Source organism: Rhamphochromis sp. 'chilingali', assembly GCF_963969265.1.
Source record: "Rhamphochromis sp. 'chilingali' genome assembly, chromosome: 13".
Classification (NCBI taxonomy): domain Eukaryota; kingdom Metazoa; phylum Chordata; class Actinopteri; order Cichliformes; family Cichlidae; genus Rhamphochromis; species Rhamphochromis sp. 'chilingali'.
In genome coordinates, this window is record NC_137940.1 from 29,619,412 (window position 1) to 29,636,259 (window position 16,848).

General features: G+C 40.8%; 1 pseudogene across 1 annotated transcript; it reads left to right on the plus strand.

Moving 5' to 3' along the window:
- Positions 1 to 6,895: 6,895 nt before the first annotated feature.
- LOC308408795 (protocadherin gamma-A11-like) lies at positions 6,896 to 13,811 on the plus strand (annotated as a pseudogene). Its single transcript has 2 exons — positions 6,896 to 7,462; positions 11,963 to 13,811. The product of its transcript is annotated as a protocadherin gamma-A11-like (transcript).
- The last annotated feature ends 3,037 nt before the right edge of the window (positions 13,812 to 16,848 follow it).

Sequence of the window (16,848 nt, forward strand, 5' to 3'; positions counted from 1 at the left end):
TCAACCCAGGGGTCCGTTCTTCGTACCTCGCTAAGTAAGTTAGCTGGATTTGATTGTTGACGATTTCGCGTGATCTTGGATCGTTCGGTTCTCCGAAGCTCATCCGGGACTTGCTGTCATAGCAACAGATCCGTAAGCATAAACCTGCTCGGGAGCAGGCTTACTTTATGTAAACAGGATTAGATCGCGGCCACTCAGGTATGTCCGCTTCATTTATACGAAAGCAACAGCAATATTTTACCACTGTTTTACCATAAATAAATATTATCAATGTAACTAAAGATAATGCAGTACTTGATCCTTTTATTGATTCCATACAGATACATACAGGTCATTTCCTAAAAAAAGGGAAATGTACTATTAACTCATTCACTGCCAGCCATTGGCAGTGAATGAGTTAAACCCATTGACTCATTCACTGCAATTGACGGCTATAGACGTCAATGGCAGTGAATGAGTTAATCATTCTATTTCATGTATTTGATTATTACAGATGTAATTCATATTTTAGAGTAGTAATTGTAAATTACTTCATGTAATCAAGATGAGAGACCACGGCTATAAAAGCGAAGGTGGATTTGGGAAGTCTGTCGCAGCCATGTCCTGTCCTTATACGCGAGCCACCCATTGCGGAAGGTGCAAGATTGATAAGGAGAGTTTTCAGAATTCAGCGTATATTGCGGGATAGACAGGATCCTTTAGCTCAGTGCGACAGTGTGATCATAGAGAGATATCGATTTTCCCGTGAGGGTATTATTTACTTAACCAACTTGTTGACGAGGGGGTGCAGGACCACCACCTGTCTTTTTGTGCTCTGCACTTTTCTTGGTTGCTGTTATAAACAAACAAACAGATTATTTCAGGGTCTCTTTTCAAGAGACTAAAAGCAATATAAGTGATAAATATTACCATTCTGTAGAATATTCTTATATTTCACTTTTACTTGTTCCCATGTTCTAGTGGGTCCTGTTGTGGCTCTAATGTGAAAGAGGATATAATGTAATATAATATAATAAATTTACCCTACCGCCTACTGGTGTTGGCCAGAGGGGCCGGTGGCGCGATATGGCAGCCTGGCTTCTGTCAGTCTGTCCCAGGGCAGCTGTGGCTACAACCGTAGCTGCTTCCACCAGTGTGTGAATGTGAGAGTGAATGAATAATGGTATTGTAAAGCGCTTTGGGTGCCTTGAAAAGCGCTATATAAATCCAATCCATTATTATTGTTATTATTAAATTACTTACGAGTTTAATTTGTCAGCAACTTTCTGCCAGCCCTCTCTCCTTGCTTTTGCAGCCTTTGCAGTGTTCCCTTGCGTTTTAATTAAACTCTGAAACTCCTGAAATCCCTCAATCAAGAGTCCTTGCTCTGCTGCCGAAAAATACCGACCTTTTCGCCGACCAATCAAAGGGTTGCCGATCAATGTTTCTACTATCGATGCGTAGCCCTGTTAAGCCACCCAGTGATCTCACATTACTTCATCCAGCTATACTAATCGTCAACAACAGATGTGTTCGGAGAACCGGAATAGCGAGCTCAAAGTTAGCGCGATGATTTGATCTTGGATGTGTCATTTGATCTTGGATGTAGTAAGCGAGGTACGAAGAACGGACCCCAAATCTGCCAACGTTCATCACCGCTGATGTGTCAGATTGGTCTTGGAGCTGTTCTGACCTAGATGAACTCAAACAATGAGGAACGGGTTGTTGCTTTTGGTTCCCGCACCCTGTCCCCAGCTGAGAGGAAATATTCAACAATTGAAAAAGAAGCCCTCGCCTGCGTATGGGCTGTCGAAAGATGGAGGATGTACATATGGGGACCTAGATTTACTCTGAGAACTGATCACCAGGCCCTCACCACCCTGTTAAGTACTAAGGGGATGAACAGAGCTGGCATGAGGATGGCACGTTGGTCAGCCAGACTGATGTTTCCAGTATGACTTAGAGTACTGTCCAGGAAGCCAAAATGTTATAGCTGACTGTATGTCCCGTGTTACCCTGCATACCACAAACACAAGTGAAGACTCTGAACAGGACTTAATCACAGAGATTGCTGAAATTTCTCCTCAGCTAACAGCGCTTCCACTGGCAGACTTCAAAGCAGAATGTGAAGACTATCCTGAATTAACAAAACTAAGACAGATCGTTCTTTCGGGCTGGCCGAAAGAAAGCAAATCCTTACCAGATGATGTCAAACCCTACTTCCTGGTCCGACATGAACTGGCAGCAGAGTCACCGCTGATATTTAGAGGAACACGGCTGATCGTTCCCAAATCTCTGCGGACTAAACTCAACATTCTGCCACCACCGAAGGATGCTGGACAATATGACCACATCAGATCCAAAGTGACATTGACACTAGGGGTGGAGGAAAAAATCGATACTGTGTAGTATCGTGATATTTTGTTTGCTAATAATGTATCGATACAGGGACAGCAGAAATCGATATTTTGTTACAAAAAAAGTTTTTGTGGATTGGAACATGCTCTGACTTCAGAGCACGTTGATCAGCTCCTTTTTCTGAGCAAGAATCCTGACACTGTCCAAATGTGTTTAACTTTTTTTTTTTGGCAGCAATAAACATGACAGTTTACTTATTTTAATTTAAGACATGTTTTATTTTAATTAAGTTTAAAACTTTTTTATTTAATGTAAAATTATATTTTGTTTTCATTTACTTTCAAATTCTTCAGTTGCTGAATGGGCTGCATAGTTTTCATAAAATGCATAGTTCAGAATAGCTATAATTGTACCAGATGGTTGCATTCAGTTAAGTTGGACTAGACTGTAATACAAACCGTTCAGTTTGTCAACAATAAAACTGAGTGTGAGACTTTGTTATTAGATAAAATGAATATTGATTAAGTTTACCTTTATGTACAGAATCTGAATATCGCAAAATATTTTTAAAAAATTGCAATAATATCGTATCGTGGGATGTATGGTGATTCCCACCTCTAATTGACACAGAAAAGAAGTGCACTTTATACAGACAGAGAGGTGCTAAACCTACTAAAGTGACTGTGGGTGCTTCAGTGAGAGTATGCCATTCCATGTGGGAAAAGGAGAGCCACAATACACCAAGCCGCTGGAGGTACAGCAGCAGATGGGTGAGAGTTCTTTCATCCTCGGCGATGGGAGAAGATGGAATGCAGCGCATCTCTCACTCGTCCCAGAGAACTCAACACACGCAAAGAGCTGATACAGAGGCGGAAAACATCAGCTCAGCACAGACAGCTACACGTCCCACCCTGCAGAGGGACAGACAACCACCAAGATGGAAAAAAGACTTTGTTATGAAATAGTTCAGAGGTAAAAAGAAAGGAGAAATATGCAGATGTGAGAAATGACTGAATGGAAAGTGCATTTGAGTTTCATTACCTCTCTTTAATTCCAGCTGTGACTTCTGATAAGCTGAGAAGAAGGCACACGGTTGTTCCTTTTGATTCAGGGTTGATCTGGGGCACGTTTACTTTGCCATTACAGTTCTTTTATCAGGATATATATAATACTGTTCTGAAGTTACTAATTGCCTCAAAAGTAAAAGGCTGTCGAATGTTTCATGTTGTGCTGCAAGGGAGAGAGTATTATTTGAGAAAAGGGGGGATGTTGTGTTTACAAGGTTCTATAATAAAGGAAGAAAATTAGCACATGCTGTTACCCTGTCAGACCAGGGGGGCCGCTAATGAGGCTGGGTAAGAGAGAGGGGAGAAGAAGAAAGTAGAGAGAGGTAAAAAAGATGGAGTGCTGCTGTAAAGCCTGAAATAAAGTGTTTAACCCAGACTTGGCCTCCGCTACCTGATTACAAACTCAACAGATATATAGACTTATATATAGAAATACTGTTTACATTTGAAACAACCATGTGGTGAAATTTCTTATTTTGGCATTCAAAGGTCATTATGAATACAACAGTGCTATTTAGGGAACTTGCACAGCCTGAGGGATTGACAGAGAAATGTAACAAAAACATAACTATGAGAAAGTGAATGAGCTGCTTTCTTTTTTTTTTTTGTACCGAAGCTAGAATATAAAGTAATGAGTGGATATGGTAGAAAAACTGGTACACTGAGTTTAACTCTAGTAAGCAGTATGAAAGACAGTCACAGGGCATACTTGTGACATCCAGAAGCAAGAACAGAAAAAACCCCCCCAATGAACAGGTGAATTGGTCATGTACTGCACAAACTGAAACTGCCATATGATACCAGAGAGGCTTACTGTCTGCTGTCCTTTGTTATAACCTTAAATACTGTTAAAGGGGAACTTGGGGAGTGTTGGGGAGTTCTATTTTCATAAAAAGCTACAAAAAATGATTCATTGTTGGCTTGTAGAAAACTATAAATCTGAAAAAAACAAATCTGTCAGTGGGTGGACTTAGAAAGTGAGTAAGGTTGCCAGACTCATCTTTACTTAAAACTTATGTAGCTGCTAACACCAGAATTTAAGATTCAAAGAAAATATTTTTTTGACCCTCAATAAGCAACATTAAGCAATAATTTTGAATAAAATGCAGTAAAATATATAAAATCAAGGGTTTATTTATCCAAATACTTAATGTTTGGGGAAAATGTGTCTGGTATAAACTAAATTTATATCAATCAAAGTTTATTTGATCAGATTCCATTAAATTTAACTTTTGTTTTAACTAAATATATATCTTTTTTTTATTTAAATGACTTATTTTTATGACTTAGAATCTGTTCAAAGGAGGATACAAAAGGGAGCACAGAAAGGAGGCAAACAAAAAGGTTGCAACAAAAGGTTATTTCATTGAACTTATGGATGACAGAAAAAAGTCACCGAGGGGGAGAAGAATGAGTCCAAACAAGAGTCCAGTGAAGGTGATTCAAACAGAAGAACAATGCAAATCCGGAAAGAGAACAGTTGGACAAAGACAGTGGCAGGAAGTAAAATGAGCTAAAACATCTCATATTTATTGAATTTATTTTTGCCTCCTCATCACCTCTTTCCTCCATCCTGTGATTACTCTTAGTACACCATGACAAACAATGTTTCAGTTCCTGAAATGCATGTGGAAGACAGAAGAGAGGAGGCATTCATGCATCCATTTGCAAAGTGTTTTGCACTGGATACCAGGAGTGTATAAAATAGGTGTGACACACAACTGAAATAGACAATCCATGATGGAAGGAGGACTCTTCATACTACTGCTTCTTTGTATTCAAAAGTAGTTTCAGTTATTTGACCTCAGATCAAAGTTTTCTCCTTGAATCTTTGTGTGTATGTGTGTCTCTGTTAAAGCTGTAGTATCTACTCCTTTCTCATTGTCTCACTTTGTGGCTCCTTCTGCTCACATATCTAGTGCGAGGGACCTAAATAAGAGAAGATGCACAAGCGCAATCGAGAATGCAAAAAGTAAGAAATAAGAAAGGGGTAGATTGGAAGGTTAACCTAAATACTAAAGACAAAATAGTTCGCATCACCCTTTAATTGAGTCCATAGTGCTATCTAGTATTCAAAGGAATCTTCAGACTCTCCAAAGGCAATTTCAGTGCTGTCAGAGTTTAGTTTTCTGTTTTTAAATTTACTAGATGACAACTAGTATTTAGGGGAAGGAGGAAGAAGAAATGTTTTGGTGTGGTGAAGCTGACATGGCATTAGAAGCAGCTCAGAGAATTGTTTCACACACTGTTTTCTGTAGAAAGAGAGACAGAGCGAGCAAATCTCATTTCTCATTATGGAACCTGGCATTCTGTAACAGCTAAGGGCCCCAACTGGGACAAAGTGTAAATTCAGAAAAAGCATTCTCAGCTGTTTCTCTTTCCCTCTTTCTTTCTCCCCTTCTTTCCCCCAGTCAAGTCTGTCCCGTATTCAGTAAGTGAAAATAAAATAAACAATAAAAGGTGAATCAAATGGACCATTACGGCAAGGCTGGGATGGTCAGTTTGGTAAAGTAAATCCGTTGGGCATCTTTCTTTGCCTTTAGACAACAATTCTGATGGCAAAAGAGCCAAACGGGACAGGCCAAAAAAAAAAAAAAAAAAAAAAAATTCAGAAAAAGCAGTACTGATATTTTTATAGTGTCAGTGGCTGCCAGTGCTACTTGCTACTCAGCACGCTGCTGTCTCTGTCCATGGTCCTGAAACAACTAGGCACATTTTTTTTTCTTCTTCTAAACGTGTTTTTATCTCTGATATTACTACTTCCACTCGGTTCTATTACGCAAGTCCTTTGCTGTTCCTGCTTGTAGTAATAATCGTTTAATATTTTAAATGTTCATTCAATCAAGTCATGTGAACACTTTATTAAAAAATGGAAATGGAAAAGTAGAATTCCTTAAGCACATCATACATATCTTTTACCAGAAGATTTTTACTATAAATATATTACCTAGATTACATTTCAGGAACACAATATGATTTCATAGATTTCTCAAGAGTTAACACTTGTAACAAAATGATTCAAAGTGAGCACATTTTGCACATGATTGTCTCCGGATCTGTAATCAGTCAAACCTACAGAATAGAGAGAGCTGTAACCGTGGTGCTGAAACGTTTAGTTTTGCGCCATAATTAAAACTTAATATTTGACACCATAATGTATGCGATGCTCATCAATGATAAAATAGCATTCCGAGGGAGATTTGTTTTTCGTATGATAAATAAATATGGGTTTAGAGACTCTTGATACGATGACATGTAAGTGTAACTAGATAGAAACAACTCTTGGTGCCGCTGTGGGCTAGCACAAAAGCAGCACATCTCCACCCACTATTACTGCATAAATATCAGTTATAGTTGTTCAGAGGAATCCGCTCGTTGCACGAATTCTATTTTGTTTCCATCCTTTAAGAAATCTTTAATGTTTTTTGGAATAATACTTTGTTTTTGTACACAGCAATTTCTTCTCCTTCTTACGGGTCTTTTGTCCCATGATGGCAGACGGCAAAAGATTTCCGGCGGTAGACCCGATCTTCTGCTTTGCTTGCTTTGTTGTAACACTGCAGCTCGCTTACGGAGATCTGAGCTATTCTTTTCCCGAGGAGATGAAACGAGACTCCGTGATTGGAAATATAGCCAAGGATCTCGGTTTTGATCTGATGACTTTATCTTCCCGGAAAGCTCGTGTTGATTTTGAGGGATCTCGTAAAAGCTACTGTAATATTAATCTGAGAACGGGGGATCTGATCACACCGGAGAGAATCGACAGAGAAAGCCTTTGTGCCAAGAAACCTTCATGTGTTGTGCAAGTGGATCTGGTGTTAGAAAATCCGTTAGAGCTTCATCGTGTAAGTCTTCATATACAAGACGTGAACGACAACTCGCCAAAATTCAAAAAGAATTTGATTGAGATGGAAATACGCGAGTCGGCAGACAGAGGTAACCGCTTCTCAATAGAGCAGGCCCGTGACGCAGATATAGGTCAAAATGCTGTGCAAAGGTACGAGCTTCAAAAGAACGACAACTTTATTCTGGCTGTTGACAGCAACAAGGTTGAACTCGTACTGGAAAACACTCTTGATAGAGAGAAACAAAGCGAGATGAATTTACTTCTCACAGCTTTGGACGGTGGATCTCCTCAGAGATCCGGTTCCGTAGTCATACGCGTCACTGTGCTGGATGCCAATGATAACGCCCCAGTGTTCAGCCAGGCCGTTTATAAAGCCAGTCTGCCTGAAAACTGTCCTTTAGATACAACAGTGATTAAAGTCAGTGCGACAGACGCAGACGAAAGACTGAACGGAGATGTAACGTATGACTTAAGTCAGGTGTCTGACGACGACATAAATGTATTTTCAATTGATCCTAAAACGGGAGAAATTAAAGTAACTGCTGTGATTGACTTTGAAGACAGAAATTCTTTTGAAATGAGAGCAGAAGCGAAAGATGGTTTAGGTCTAACTTCTTACGCCAAAGTGTTAATAGATGTGACTGATGTAAATGATAATGCACCAGGGATATTTGTAAAATCACTCACTAACCCCACACCGGAGAACGTGCCACCTGGTACAGAGGTGGGCATTATTAATGTGCAGGACAGAGACTCCGGGAATAACGGGCAGGTCCACTGTTCGATCCAGCAGGGTGTCCCCTTTAAGTTGGTTCCTTCTATTAAAAACTATTATTCTCTGGTGACCACAGGACAACTGGACCGTGAACTAGTGTCTGATTACAACATTACAATCACTGCCACTGACGAGGGCTCTCCACCTCTGTCCTCTTCTAAAAGTGTTCAGTTATCTGTAGCAGATATCAACGACAACTCACCTGTGTTTGATGAGCAGTCGTACAGTGCATATGTGAGTGAGAATAATAAACCTGGCTCCACTTTATGTTCCGTTAGTGCTCGAGACCCCGACTGGAGACAGAACGGTACAGTGGTTTATTCTCTGTTAGCTGGTGAGGTGAACGGTGCCCCGGTGTCCTCCTATCTGTCTGTGAACGGAGACACGGGTGTGATCCATGCTGTGAGGTCGTTTGATTATGAACAGTTCAGGAGCTTCAAAGTCCACGTGATGGCCAGAGACAATGGTTCTCCTCCTCTCAGCAGCAACGTGACCGTGAGTGTGTTCATCTCAGATGTGAATGACAACTCTCCTCAGATCCTGTACCCCTCCCCAGAGGGCAATTCCTTCATGACCGAGCTGGTCCCCAAAGCTGCACACGGAGGGTCTCTGGTGTCCAAAGTGATCGCGGTGGACGCAGACTCCGGACAGAACGCCTGGCTGTCCTATCAAATAGTCAAATCCACTGATCCGGGACTTTTTACCATTGGTGTCCACAGCGGAGAGATCAGGACACAGCGGGACATTTCTGAATCTGACAGCATGAAACAGAACCTTGTAGTGGCAGTGAAAGATAACGGACAGCCCTCTCTGTCTGCCACCTGTTCCATGTATTTACTTATTTCTGATAACTTGGCTGAGGTGCCAGAACTGAAGGATCTGTCTTATAATGAGAGCAATTCCAAACTGACCTCTTATCTGATCATCGCGCTGGTGTCTGTGTCCACATTTTTTCTGACTTTCATTATCCTCATCCTGGGTTTGAGGTTTTGTCGCAGGAGAAAGCCCAGACTGTTATTTGACGGAGCAGTTGCCATCCCCAGCGGTTATCTCCCTCCTAATTACGCAGATGTTGATGGCACAGGAACTTTACGCAGCACTTACAACTATGACGCGTACCTGACCACAGGTTCTAGAACCAGTGACTTTAAGTTTGTGACATCGTATAATGACAACACGCTGCCTGCTGACCAGACTCTGAAGAAAAGTCCATCAGACTTTGCTGATCCGTTTGAAGTTGTGGAGGCTTTTGATGAGGTAGGGATGCTCAGAACCTTTCCATTTAAGTTAAACGTCTTTAATATTTCTCTGGCTACATTGTTCTTTCACTAATTACAATCTAAGAGGCATCGTTACACGGTCAATCGAAGTTGTTTGTCGCAACACGAGGGTATGAAACAGTGTATTTAGTGTTTGCCCCTTAAATTCACTATTCCCACAATAGCTCGGGAATTTCACTCAACGAAATAACTAAAAGTACCAGTAAGGCGCACAGGTTCGTTCCACTAAAGATGTGGCAGGAGACAAGGTTCCGAAATTCGGAAATGCAACCTTAGTATTCTAAGACAAAGCAATACCCCCCCCCCCCCCCCCCCCCCCCCCCCCCCCCCCCCACCACCACCACCACCACACACAAACCAAAACAAAACAAAGCTAGTTTTTAAATTTCTATACATTCAACCATGTGGGTGGCGTTAATGCTTTAATGTAACTTTACACCAAGGAATCCTATAATAGGCTACATTAACGTAACAACAGTTCTAGCGAAATAAATTAAACGATTCTTGGTGAAATAAATATAATTGCAACATTAACCTTACATCAGACATGTACAGAAACTTACATAAATTAAAATAATTAAGGTCTCAATTAGGATGTCGAACACGGTCGCAGCTGAAGTGGCAGAGCGATGAGCGAAGCACCGCTGACGCAAACAATGCCAGTGAACAAATCATAACATAACAAAAAAAGAAATAAAGCAGCATAAACGAGAACCAAAGAGAAGTACAAAACGGAGAAACACAACAGCGAGTTATCCTGAAGAGAGGCAGCAGCTTTCATATATGAAAAGTGACATATTACATTTAATAAATCGGCAATTTAAATGCAAAGCCGAACCCAGAGGACAGGTTAGCTAATACATACCAGGCCCACTGAACTACTCCACCTAGACAGGAGAGGAGCGCTTCCCAACCCAGCAGCAACAGATGACACAACATGCCAGCAATTTCTACCTTGCAAACAGTTCGAGGCAGAGAATAGTTTATGTCCAAAACTACCAATATTGAGAAGAGCGCGATACATACCTCTTCTGTTGTATCATGCTCGCCTGGGAGGTGGAATGGTTAACTGTGGTTAACTTCACACCCCAGCACAAAAAGGAGACGCCACAAGTAAGAGGCTTCTGGACTGATGGAACATTCTTACAAGACTTTGCCACGTTTAATCGATGGTAAGGTCTTAGGAAGTGTAATTAAAAACGGGATATTGTCTCTGTGTCAGCCCAGGCATGGTTTTCGTTTCATGACTATGAATGGACGAATTATTATTATTATTATTATTATTATTATTATTGTTACATACTCTTGAAACAGTTGGCCCTAACAAGATAAAATGTAAAAACAGCTCTGTGTGGCACTGAAAGGCTCTTCTGGTGTTCTCGCGCAGCCCAGTAGGAAAATGTATTTTTGTGTCTCGGTTATTCAGAACGCATTTCTGTTATATTAATTATTTTCATATGTAACAAAATGTATAATGTATTGTAACTCATCCAAATGCCCTGACGCACTTTAGGACAATGTGTTCTTTTACTGTTAAAAATGTACAGTGTTTATACACTCAAAGTTATGTTGGCCCTCTCTTTTGGAGATTTAAACATTTCGCAATAATAATGTTTAGGAATACGGTTTATGCAAACTTTTACCTAGCAAAAGCAAAGGCATTATATGTATAAGTTACAATCCAAATCTCGTTTACACGGACAGGCATACGGTATACCTGTGAAGTGAAGACCTTCATCCTGTGCTTAGTCTATTATATTGCAGAAATCACACGGAAGTTTTAAGATGATAATCACAGGTAATTTAAATATGATGAATTGCTGCCACAATCCGGATTTAAATTGCGAAAATATTTCAATACGTTCTGGTGTGAAGATGATAAAGTAACTCGTGGTGTCGCCCTTGTCTAACAGAAAATAATCTCTCGCCACTCCACCCACTATTGCATCGAAATCAGTTGTAAAGTGTCTGGATAATCTGGTAAAATCCCGGATAGAGATGTCGCAAATTGTTACCAGATAACCGAACATTTAGTTGTCTTGGTCCGACCTTCTTTTTTGTGCTGCACAGTACATTTTCTTTGAAATTGACGGTCGATTTTTGTCAAGATGCGGGACAAAGGATTTTCAGCGCTAGGCCCGATCTTCTGCATTTCTTCCATTTTTGTAACACTGCACCTCGTTTGTGGAAATCTGAGCTATTCCTTTCCCGAGGAGATTAAACGAGACTCAGCAATTGGAAATATAGCAAAGGATCTCGGTTTTGATTTGAGGACTTTATCTTCCCGGAAGGCTCGTGTTACTTTTGAGGGCACTCATAAGCGTTACTGTGATATTAATATGAGAACGGGGGATCTGATCACATTGGAGAGAATCGACAGAGAAAGCCTCTGTGCCAAGAAACCTTCATGTGTTGTGCAAGTGGATCTGGTGTTAGAAAATCCGTTAGAGCTTCATCGTGTAAGTCTTCATATACAAGACGTGAACGACAACTCGCCAAAATTCAAAAAGAATTTGATTGAGATGGAAATAAGCGAGTCAGCAGTTAAGGGTAACCGCTTCTCAATAGAGCAGGCCCGTGACGCAGATATAGGTCAAAATGCTGTGCAAAGGTACGAGCTTCAAAAGAACGACAACTTTATTCTGGCTGTTGACAGCAACAAGGTTGAACTCATACTAGAAAATACTCTTGATAGAGAGAAACAAAGCGTGATGAATTTACTTCTCACAGCTTTGGACGGTGGATCTCCTCAGAGATCCGGTTCCGTAGTCATACGCGTCACTGTGCTGGATGCTAATGATAACGCCCCAGTGTTCAGCCAGGCCGTTTATAAAGCCAGTCTGCCTGAAAACTGTCCTTTAGATACACCAGTGATTAAAGTCAGTGCCACAGACGGAGACGAAGGAGTGAACGGAGATGTAACGTATGACTTAAGTCACGTGTCTGACGACGACATAAATGTATTTTCCATTGATCCTAAAACGGGAGAAATTAAAGTAACTGCTGTGATTGACTTTGAAGACAGAAATTCTTTTGAAATGAGAGCAGAAGCGAAAGATGGTTTAGGTCTAACTTCTTACGCCAAAGTGTTAATAGATGTGACTGATGTAAATGATAATGCACCAGTTATATATCTAAATTCAGTGTCTAACCCCACACCGGAGAACGTGCCACCTGGTACAGAGGTGGGCATTATTAATGTTCAGGACAGAGACGCTGGGAATAACGGGCAGGTCCACTGTTCGATCCAGCAGGGTGTCCCCTTTAAGTTGGTTCCGTCTATTAAAAACTATTATTCTCTGGTGACCACAGGACAATTGGACCGCGAACTAGTGTCTGATTACAACATTACAATCACTGCCACTGACGAGGGCTCTCCACCTCTGTCCTCTTCTAAAAGTGTTCAGTTATCTGTAGCTGATATCAACGACAACCCACCTGTGTTTGATAAGCAGTCGTACAGTGCATATGTGAGTGAGAATAACAAACCTGGCTCCACTTTATGTTCCGTTAGTGCTCGAGACCCCGACTGGAGACAGAACGGTACAGTGGTTTATTCTCTGTTAGCTAGTGAGGTGAACGGTGCCCCGGTGTCCTCCTATCTGTCTGTGAACGGAGACACGGGTGTGATCCACGCTGTGAGGTCGTTTGATTATGAACAGTTCAGGAGCTTCAAAGTCCACGTGATGGCCAGAGACAACGGTTCTCCTCCACTCAGCAGCAACGTGACCGTGAGTGTGTTCATCTCAGATGTGAATGACAACTCTCCTCAGATCCTGTACCCCTCCCTGGAGGGCAACTCCTTCATGACCGAGCTGGTCCCCAAAGCTGCACACGGAGGCTCTCTGGTGTCCAAAGTGATCGCGGTGGACGCAGACTCTGGACAGAACGCCTGGCTGTCCTATCAAATAGTCAAATCCACAGATCCGGGACTTTTTACCATTGGTGTCCACAGCGGAGAGATCAGGACACAGCGGGACATTTCTGAATCTGACAGCATGAAACAGAACCTTGCAGTGGCAGTGAAAGATAACGGACAGCCCTCTTTGTCTGCCACCTGTTCCATGTATTTACTTATTTCTGATAACTTGGCTGAGGTGCCAGAACTGAAGGATCTGTCTTATAATGAGAGCAATTCCAAACTGACCTCTTATCTGATCATCGCGCTGGTGTCTGTGTCCACGTTTTTTCTGACTTTTATCATCATCATCCTGGGTTTGAGGTTTTGTCGTAGGAGAAAGCCCAGACTGTTGTTTGACGGAGCAGTGGCCATCCCCAGCGGTTATCTCCCTCCTAATTACGCAGATGTTGATGGCACAGGAACTTTACGCAGCACTTACAATTATGACGCGTACCTGACCACAGGTTCAAGAACCAGTGACTTTAAGTTTGTGACATCATACAATGACAACACGCTGCCTGCTGACCAGACTCTGAAGAAAAGTCCATCAGACTTTGCTGATCCATTTGAAGATCTCGATACTTCAATAGAGGTAGGATTCTGAAATAACCGGGTTATCAAAATTGCAGTGTTTTGTGTCTTTAAGTTTTTACATTTATAGTATTGTCTTTGATAAGTAGAACCTGAGGCTTCTTGTTATTTACAGGGTCTTTCCTATAGTACCTCCCCTTTCTTGCATTTTTTTGTGTGTTTGTGTATGAATTTAAATTTTTTTCAAAATAACGCCTTTCATCATATTACAAACAAAGTCAATCTTGGGGGGTTGCTCATAGCGAAACGTAGCTATTAATATTAAACTGGAACGTAACCAACTTCCTTTTATTTCCAACCCGAAACTTTCAGTGTATTTTTTTAGACTCTTCTGACGACGAGTCAAGTTTCACTCTGATTTCTGGTCAGCTTTTACAACACTGCAAAGTACCTCGAAATAAACAACGGCATTAAATTAACAAGTAATGATTAGTAAATTGATGATACACTTTGTCGCATAAACCATCTGATTTACTGATGGCGTCACCAGTACTGTTAATGATCTTTCACATGAAAGACGAACAAAGGTCCTATACTCAAGATTTACTTATTAGTTCATGTAATTTCGAAAGTCCCCGTGTTAATTTTGTGGTGAAGTGGTTAACGCATTCGTTGTTTAAGGAACGGATCCCTCCTATTTTTAAAGAGGCACAGAGGGGAAACCCCGGGCTTGCGTCAGGAAGTGCATCCGACGTCAAATCAAAACGTTTAGCCGCCCACGGTAGCGATAGTCGGGGAAGTAAGTGACCAGTCGAAGGGACGTTCTGTGCGTAAATCACAATTATGTTTAATGGGTATTATTATCATCATCAATGTAGCATTAAAATGACTAAATCACTTTTTAAACTACCGAAACAATAGCTGTCAGATATTCATCACTTCCTGCTGTCAGTATTGATAATCTCATTTCTTGTGCTCAATTCTTTGTCATCTCATGTACATCCACATTGTACCTCGGTATACATTAGTGTTACCGCATGTTATAATGTTGTTCTCAAAGGTGTGTTGACAGTCTGTTGGATGGTGAGCGCTACATGTTTATTTCTATCCCATTGTGGCGCCAGAGAAGGAAACTGACAATGTAACTAAACTGATAACGCCACCTGGTGTTGGAGTTGCACCCCAGGAAATTTCACATTAACCAGTGCAAAGGTTTTATCAGTTACAAAGACACACGGGCTTGTTATTGACAAAGAAGAGGCGTGGCAAGTCATTGTCAATAGGTTTGTTTAATGCATTATCTGAATAATGTGGAGATACAAAGACAACAGCAAATTTAGTGGCAGGACTTCCAATACCACTGTACCTTTAACTAAAACATCACTACCAGACATGGCTTAAAACTACAAGACTCACTGTGTTGCTCCAAGTAAAATAGCAGCTCAACAAAAAGCCAATTAATATAGTTAAATACAGGTCACTTTGGGAGGCAACCTACAGGGAGTAGTGCCCAAGGACTGCCACCAGTTACTCACTCGTCACCTCGCATTGCAGTTGTCACTGCAACTAAAGGCGCTTTATAATCGTATCCCGGCGTTTACACTCGCATGCATAAGAGGCAACCTGACCAAATGTGCCTAGCCCCCCAGCAAGCGTCCGTCTCTAAACCTAAAGTGAAATAAACCTATAGTGAAATAAACCGATAAAGCAAGCAAGAAATAGGGAACTACTCAGTGAAAAATAAACAGAAGAGGAGTGTATGCATCTACATATAAAACCTTTAAAATACCACAGAAATGCAGCATCAGGCGCACCCACGCTTGGCCCCAACAAAGTGCGGTGTGGCACAAACGGCACAGGACAAGATTAAACATGATAAAACAAAGCAAAGTTAAAACAAAACAAGGCACTAGAGGACACTGAAAACAACAACGAGAAATAACAAGACTCAACAAGATGGCAGCAGGGTACCTATAATAAGAGAAAAGAACAGTTATCCTTGGTCCACGCTATTATTAACTAAACTGCAGACTTCATACGAGGATCCTACTAACCACTCGACTGAATTTGATCTGCAACGTTAAGATCAGGCTGTGATCGTCACCATATATGGGAGAAATGAGTACCAAACGCTAAATCAGTGAATAGGCCACAGCTGCTCCTCATAGCTAACCTCTGATTAGATCGCTAGGGTACCATTAAATGTTCACGCTGCGTTCACAGACACCATGTAGGAACAAAACATCTTCTACAAAATCTAACCCACTACACTAACATGAAACTTAAAACCAACAAACATACGGATTTGTTAGGTGGTTGTCAAATGCCAGCGAGCTCATTAATACTGGTTAGCTACTAACATTTGCAGCACTGACTCTGTAAAAATGAATAGGTGTCGTGTGTTCCCGGTGAGACTGTTGTAGTCCACAACTCATGGATGACATTAAGAAAGAAGTTCAGTTTCAAATTCAAAGAAGTGCAGTGTTGACTGACTTGTACTTTACTTTGATATTTCCTTTGCTGCTTGGATATGGAACGCCAGGACTGACATAATAAATTAATTATACTATTAAATAATTAATTAAATGTGGCAATAATTATTTAATTAATTAAATGTGTCAAAAATATTTATTTAATTAATTATTTCCAATTGTAATTAATTACTGCCACATTTAATCAATTATTTAATGGTATAATTAATTTATTATGTCAGTCCTGGCGTTCCATACTTGGACAAGTAGTACTTTGTTTGCTTTTTGTCTCAGATAAAGAAATACCATATGAAGCTTGTACAACGCAGTGTATTGTTGCAGATTTCATAAAGGTACTGTCTTGTCTTCATGGTTATGAATAGCTGGAGTTTAGCCATTAAGAGATTTCCCTTTCAACGCTTCATGTTGTTTGTGTTCAAAGTGGTGTCATCACTTCAGCATTTAAAAAGTCAAACATAACACCAAGTTCACATATAGATGTCCGACCGCGTGCGTGCGTTTCCGTTTTAAGTTACACGACCTCAGGTTTATCTCGTGACCTCCCGAACGGTGTTGAGCATATGTTATAAAGCTGTGAGTCAATGTACAAAAATGCATGTAATGTGTTTAATTATAGTC